This window comes from Lipotes vexillifer, unplaced genomic scaffold (assembly GCF_000442215.2).
Source record: "Lipotes vexillifer unplaced genomic scaffold, Lipotes_vexillifer_v1.1 scaffold875, whole genome shotgun sequence".
NCBI classification, from domain to species: domain Eukaryota; kingdom Metazoa; phylum Chordata; class Mammalia; order Artiodactyla; family Lipotidae; genus Lipotes; species Lipotes vexillifer.
The window spans coordinates 708,550-716,425 of record NW_006792177.1 but is presented as its reverse complement, the minus strand read 5'-3'; positions in this window follow the sequence as shown (position 1 = coordinate 716,425).

The following is a 7,876-nucleotide window of genomic DNA, read 5'->3' as shown; positions in this document are numbered from 1 at the left end:
ACGTATGGATATGAGGGAGGGGAGGGGGGATGGGATGAATTGGGAGAATAGGATTGACATATATACACTACTATGTATGAAATAGATAACTAATGAGAACCTGCTGTATAACACAGGGAACTCTACTCAGTGCTCTGTGGTGACCTAAATGGGAAGGAAATCCAAAAAAAGAGGGTATATATGTATACATATAGCAGATTCACTTTGCTGTACAGCAGCAACTAACACAACATTTTAAATCAACTATACTCCAATAAAAATTAATTTAAAAATAAAATAAAATAAATTGAGATGTAAGTGTAAAATACACACCAGATTTCAAAGATATCATAGGAGTAAAAAATGTAACATGTTTTATTAATAATCATATTTATTACAAGTTGAGGTGATAATATTCTGGATATATTGAATTAAATAAAATTTGTTATTAAAATTTTAAAAAAGAATACTATACTGAGCCAAATTATACTTCAAAAAGAAGGATAAATTAAGAGTTTCAAAGATAAACAAAAGCTGAGGTTGCTCATCAACAGTAGACTTGTTCTACAAGAAATGCTGAAAAATATACTTCAAGTTGAAGCAAAAGTACAATGAAGAGCAATATAACTCCCTGATAAAGGTAAATGTACAGAGAAATACAGAATCTTGTAGTATTGCCATGTAGGAATGTAAAAGTGGCATGGAATTTTTAAACAAGAGGATTAAAATAATCATAAATCTGTATTAATAAATGCACAATACAAAAAGAGGTAATTTGTGCCATCAATAACATAAAACAGGGGACAGAGAGGTAAAGAAGTAACATTTTTATATGTAATTAAAGGTAAGTTGTTATTGGTTTAAAATATAGGTCAACTTCAAGACATGTTATATAGTTACAATGGTAACCATAAAAAATATATAATATACACAAAGGTAAATAAGAAGAAAATCAAAATACATAATGAAACAAATCAACAAAACACAAATAAAGCAGCAAGGGAAGAAAGGATGGTCAATAAAGCTACGAGACATACAGGAAAAAAATTTTAATGGCAGTAGTAGTAACTACATATCAGTAACAACTCTAAATGTAAATGGATTAAACACCCTAATTAAAAGACATAGATTGACCAGATATATTTAAAAAAAAAAAAGGATCCAACTATATTCCATCTATAAGATCTTCACTTTTTATTTTTTTAACTTGGCTGAGCCACAGTGTGCAGGATCTTCACTGTCATCCACAAGACCTTCATTGTAGCATGTGGGATCTTTAGCTGCGGCATGCAGGATCCTTTTAGTTGCAACATGCAGGATCTTTTAGTTGCAGCATGTGGGATCCAGCTCCCTGACCAGGGATCCAATCCAGGCCCCCTGCACTGGGACCGTGGAGCCCCAACAACTGGACTACCAGGGAAGTCCCAAGAGCTTCACTTTAGATCTAAAGATCTACACAGACTAAAAGAGAAAGAAAGAGAAAAGATATTCCACACATATAGGAGCCTAAACAGAGTAGGGATGGCCATACTCATATCAGACAAAATAGACTTTATGACAAAAAAAATGCCACAAGAGACAAAGAAGGACATCATATGATGCTAAAAGGATATTATTTCACCAAGAAGATATAACAGTTGTAAATCCATATGCATCTAACATTTGAACTCCCATATATATGAGGTAAACATTGAAGAACTGAAGGGAGAAATAGACAGAAACATAATAATAATATGAGACTTCAAAACCCCACTTTCATTTATGGATAGAATAATCAGACAAAAGAACAAAGGATCAATTGAACCTAACAGACATATTCAGAGCACTCCACCCAATGGTAGAATATACAATCTTCTCCAGCACACATGAAACCTTCCCTAAGTTAGACCACAAGTTAGGCCACAAAACAAGTTTAACAAATTTAAGAAGATTTAATTCGTACAAATGTCTTCTCTGAGCACAATGCAATAAACTAGAAATTAACAGCAGAGGAAAACAGGAAAATCAACAAATGTGCGGAAATTAAATAATTCATTCTTAAGCAAGCAATGGATCAAAGAAGAATTTTAAAATATCTGGAGACAAATGGAAATGAAAAAACAACATTACCAAATTTTATGGGATCAGTACTAAGAGGCAAGTTTATAGTTGTAAACATTTGCATTAAAAAAGAAGAAATATTTCAAATCAACAACCTAACTTTATGCCTAAAGGAACTATAAAAGAAGAAAAAACTCAACCCAAAATTAGCAGAAGAAAGAAATAGTAAAAAGTAGAGCAGAGATAAGTGCAATAGAAAATAGAAAACAATGGAAAAAATCAATAAAACCAAGAATTAATCTTTCTAAAGATCATCAAAATCAACATACCAATACTAGACCACCTAAGAAAAAAGATAAAATACTAAAATAACCACAATTTTAGAAATGAAAGGAGGAACACTACAATAAATGTCATGGAAATAAAAAAGAGACTAACATTAGTAATAATATGTCAGTGAATTGGATGACCTACAAGAAACAGATAAATTTCTAGAAACATACAGCATAACAAGAATGAATTATGAAGAAATAAAAATCTGAATTTCCCTATAATAAGTAAGGAGAATGAAGCAGTAATCAAAAACCTTCCAAAAAAGAAAATCCCATAACCAGATGGCATCACTGGGAAATTCTACCAAAAATTTAAAGAAAAATTAATACCAATCCTCCCCAGGGTTTCCAAAGATTAAAGAGGAAGAAATACTTCAAATTCCAGCATTACTCGGATATTAAAAAAGACAAAGACTCAAGAAAAGAAAACTACAGACTAGTATCCCTGATGAATGGTCATGCAAAAATCTTCAACAAATACTAGCAAATCAAATTCAATGCACATTAAAATGATTATATACCATGAACAAGTGAGTTTTATAAATGGAATGCAAGGATGGTTCAACATATGAAAACCAATCAATGTAACACACCAAAATAACAAAATGAAAAACAAAAACCACATGATCATCTTAATTGAGACAGAAAAAGCATCTTACAAAATTCAACACCCTTTCATGGTAAACACACTCAACAAACTAGGAATAGCAGGAGATTACCTCAACATAATAAAAGCCTTACAGGAAAAGCTGACAGCTAACATCATACTCAATGGTGAAAGACTGAAAGCTTTTCCTCTAAAGTCAGGAGCAAGGATAACAACTCTTGCCACTACTATTCAACATAGTACTAGAAGATCAATTAGACAAGAAAAAGAAATAAAAGGCATCCAAGTTGGAGAGAAGTAAAATTATCTCTATTTTCAGATGAAATGAAATCAAATGCAGAAAGCACTAAAGATTACACACACGGGCTTCCCTGGTGGTGCAGTGGTTGAGAATCTGCCTGCCAATGGAGGGGACATGGGTTCGAGCCCTGGTCTGGGAAGATCCCACATGCCATGGAACAACTAGGCCCGTGAGCCACAACTACTGATCCTGCGCGTCTGGAGCCTGTGCTCCGCAACAAGAGAGGCCACAATAGTGAGAGGCCCACGCAAGGTGATGAAGAGTGGCCCCCCACTTGCCGCAACTAGAGAAAGCCCTCACACAGAAATGAAGACCCAACACAGCCAAAAATTAATTAATTAATTAATTAATTTAAAAAGATTACACACACACAAACTTTATAACTAATAAATGAGTTCAGCAAAGTCTCAGGATACAAAATCAACATATGATGATCAGTTGCACCTCTATAAACTAACAAGGACCAATCCAAAAAGGAAATAAAGAAAATAATCCTATTTACTATAGCATCAAAAAGAATAAAATGTTTAAGAATAAACTTAACCATGGAGGTAAAAGACCAATTCAGTGAAAACTATAACACATTGCTAAAAGAAATCAAAGAAGATATAAATAAATGGAGAGACATTCCATGCTCATGATTGAAAGACTAAATATTGTTGAAATATTCGTAGTACCCAAGGTAATCTACAGATTCAATGCAATTCCTATCAGCATCCCAAAGACCTTTTTTGCAGAAATAGAAAAATATCCTAAAATTCACATGGAATCTCAAGGGATCCTGATAGCCAAAACAATCTTGAAAATGAATAATAAAATTGGAGACCTCACACTTCCTGATATCAAAACATACAACAAAGCAGTAATATTCAAGACAGTGTGGTACTGGCATAAATATAGATATAGATATAGATAGATATAGATGTAGATATATAACAGTAGAATAGAATAGAGACCCCAAAAATAAACCCTTCCATATATAGCCAAATTATTTTCAACAAACATGCCAAGATCACTCAGTGGGGAAATAATAATAGATTTTGTAAATGGTGTTGGGGAAACTGGATACCTACATGCAAAAGAATGAAGTTGGACCCTTACTTTACAATCATATACAAAAATTAACCCAAAAATTGGATTAAAGATCTAAATGTAAGTCTTAAAGCTGTAAAAAATTCTAGAGGAAAATATAGGGGTAATTTTCGTGACATTAAGTTTGGCAATGATTTTTTGGATATGACCCCAAAACCAAGGCAGCAAACATGAAAATTGACAAATGGGACTACATCAAACTTTAATACTTCTATGCATCAAAGAAAACAATCAACAAGGTAAAAAGACAACCTACAGAAAGGGAGAAAATATTTGCAAATCATATATCAGCTAAGGGGTTAATATCTAGAAAATTCTACAACTCAACTAGAACAAAAATAACTTGATCAAAAATGGGCAAAAGACTTGAATAAACAATTCTCCAAATGAAGAAATACAAATGGCCAACAAGCATATGAAAAGATGCTTAAAATCACTAAGCAGAAATGCAAATTAAAACCACTATGAGATGTCCACACTACCCAAAGCAATCTATAGATTCAATTCAATTCCCAACAAAATTCCAATGGCAATTTTCACAGAAATAGAACAAGCGATCCTAAAATTTGTATGGAACCACAAAAACCTCAAACAGCCTAAACAATCTTGAGAAAGAAGAACAAAGCTGGAAGCATCACACTCCTCATTTCAAACTATATTAACAAAGCTATGGTAATCAAAGCAACATCATATTGGCATAAATACACATAGAACAATAAAACAGAATAGAGAGCCCAGAAATAAACCACAAATATATGATCAATTAATTTACAACAAAGAGGCCAAGAACATACGATGAGAAAAGGATGGTCTCTTCAATAAATGGTTTTGGCAAAACTGACAGTCACAGGCAAAAGAATGAAACTAACCACTATAATACACCATACACAAAAATTAACTGAAAATGGATGAAAAACTTTAATGTAAGACCTGAAATCATAAAACTCCTAGAAGAAAACAGGCAGTAAGCTTCCTGACAGCAGTTTGGGTGATGATTTTTTTTTTTTTTGAAACTGACACCAGAAAGCAAAGGCGACAAAAGCAAAAATAGACAAGTGGGACTATATCAAACTAAAAAGCTTCTGCACAGCAAAGGAAACTATCAACAAAATTAAAAGACAAGCTACTAAATGGGAGAAAATATTTGCAAATCATATATCTTATAAGGGGTTAATATCCAAAATATATAAAGAATTCATACAACTCAACATCAAAAAAAACAAACAACCCAATTTAAAAATGGGCAGAAGATCTGAATAAACATTTTTCCAAAGAAGACATACAGACGGCCAATAGGCACATGAAAATGTGCTCAACATCACTAGCCATCAGGGAAATTCAAGTCAAATCCACAATGAAATATCATCTCATACCTGTTAGAATGGCTATTATAAAACAGACAAGAAGTAACAAATGTTGAAGAGGATGTGGAGAAAAGGGAACCTTTGTGTTCTGTTGGTGGGAATGTAAATTGGTGCAACCTCTCTGAAAATCAGTATTGATCTTCTTCAAAAAATTAAAAATAGATATGCCATATGATCCAGCAATTCCACTTCTGGGTATTTCTCTGAAGAAAATGACAACACTAACTCAAAAAGATGTATGCACTCCATGTTCACTGCAGCATTATTTACAATAGGCAAAATATGGAAACGTCTTAAGTGTCCATTGACAGATGAATGCATAAAGAAAATGCAGTGTATATGTACATTAGAATACTTTTCAGCCATAAAAAAAATGAAACCTTGCCATGTGTGACAATATGGGTGGATCTTAAGGACATTATGCTGAGTGAGATAAGTTGGACAGAGAAGGACAAATATTGTATGATCTCACAATGTGTAATCTAAAACAAACAAACAAAAACAAGCTCACAGATACAGAGAACAAACAGATTGGTGGTTGCCAGAACCTGCAGGGGCAGGTGACAAAATAGGTGAAGGAGGTCAAAATGCCCAAACTTCCAGTTATAAAATAAGTAAGTCATGGGGATGTAATGTACAGCATGGTGACTATAGTTAATAATACTCTACTGAATATTTGAAAGTTGCTGAGAGTAAATCTTAAAAGCTCTCAATATACAAATGTCAAATAATTGTGTTGTACACCTTAAACTAATGTAATGTTAGATGTCAACTATATCTCAATTAAAAACTCAATTAAAATTTTAAAACCACAATGAGATATCATCTCACATCCATTAGGATGGTGACTATTAAAAGAACAAAAAATAACAAGTGCTGACAAGGATGTGGAGAGATGGGAACCCTTGGTCACTGTGGGTGGGAATGGAAAATAGTATGGAAGTTTCTCAAAAAATTTAAACGAGAGTCTGTCATATAGAGTGAAGTAAGTCAGAAAGAGAAAAACAAATACCGTATGCTACCACATATATAGGGAATCTGAAAAAAAAAAGGTTCTGAAGAACATAGAGGTAGGACAGGAATAAAGACGCAGACGTAGAGAATGGACTTGAGGACACAGGGAAGGGGAAGGGTAAGCTGGGACAAAGTGAGAGAGTAGCATTGACATATATACACTACCAAATGTAAAATAGATAGCTAGCGGGAAGCAGCTGCACAGCACAGGGAGATCAGCTCAGTGTTTTGTGACCACCTAGAGGGGTGGGATAGGGAGGATGGGAGGGAGACACAAGAGGGAGGAGATATGGGGATATATGTATATGTATAGCTGATTCACTGCTATAAAACAGAAACTAACACACCATTGTAAAGCAATTATACTCCAATAAAGATGTTAAAAAGAGAACTATTATATGATCCAACAATCTCACCTTCAGTATATATCCAAAAGAATTCAAAGCAGGATCTTGAAGAGATATTTGCACGCTCATGTTCATCACAGCATTATTCACAATGAGCAAGAGATAAGCAACCCAGATGTCCATCAACAGATAAATGGATAAATAAAATGTGGTATGTCCATACAATGGAATATTATTCAGCCATAAAAAGAAGGAAATCCCATCACATGCTACAACTTGGTTGAAGCTAGAGAACATTACGCTAAGCAAAATTACCCAGCCACAAAAGGAAAAATACTACATGACTCCACTCATATTAAGTATGTAAAGTAGTCAAAATCATAGAAACAATAAGTAGAAAGGCAGTTGCCAAGGACAAGGCTGGATAGTTAGTGTTTAGTGGGTACAGTTTCAGTTTTGCTAGATGAAAATTTTCTGTTATCTGTTGCCCAGCAATGTAAATATATTTGACACTACTGAACTGTACATTTTAAAAGGGTTAAGATGGTAGATTTAATGGTAGAGATATTTTTAACCACAATAAAGAAAAATAATCCACAAAAGATCCCTTTAAGATGGGTGAAAGAAGCCAGACACCAGTCACCGTATAATTCTATTTATGTGAAATTCAAGAACCAGCAAAACCAATCTATGGTGACAGAAAATAGATTGGTGGCTGCCTATGGAGTCAGAGATTGAATAGAAAGGAGCAGGGGACTTCCCTGGTGGCATAGTGGCTAAGAATCCACCTGTCAATGTAG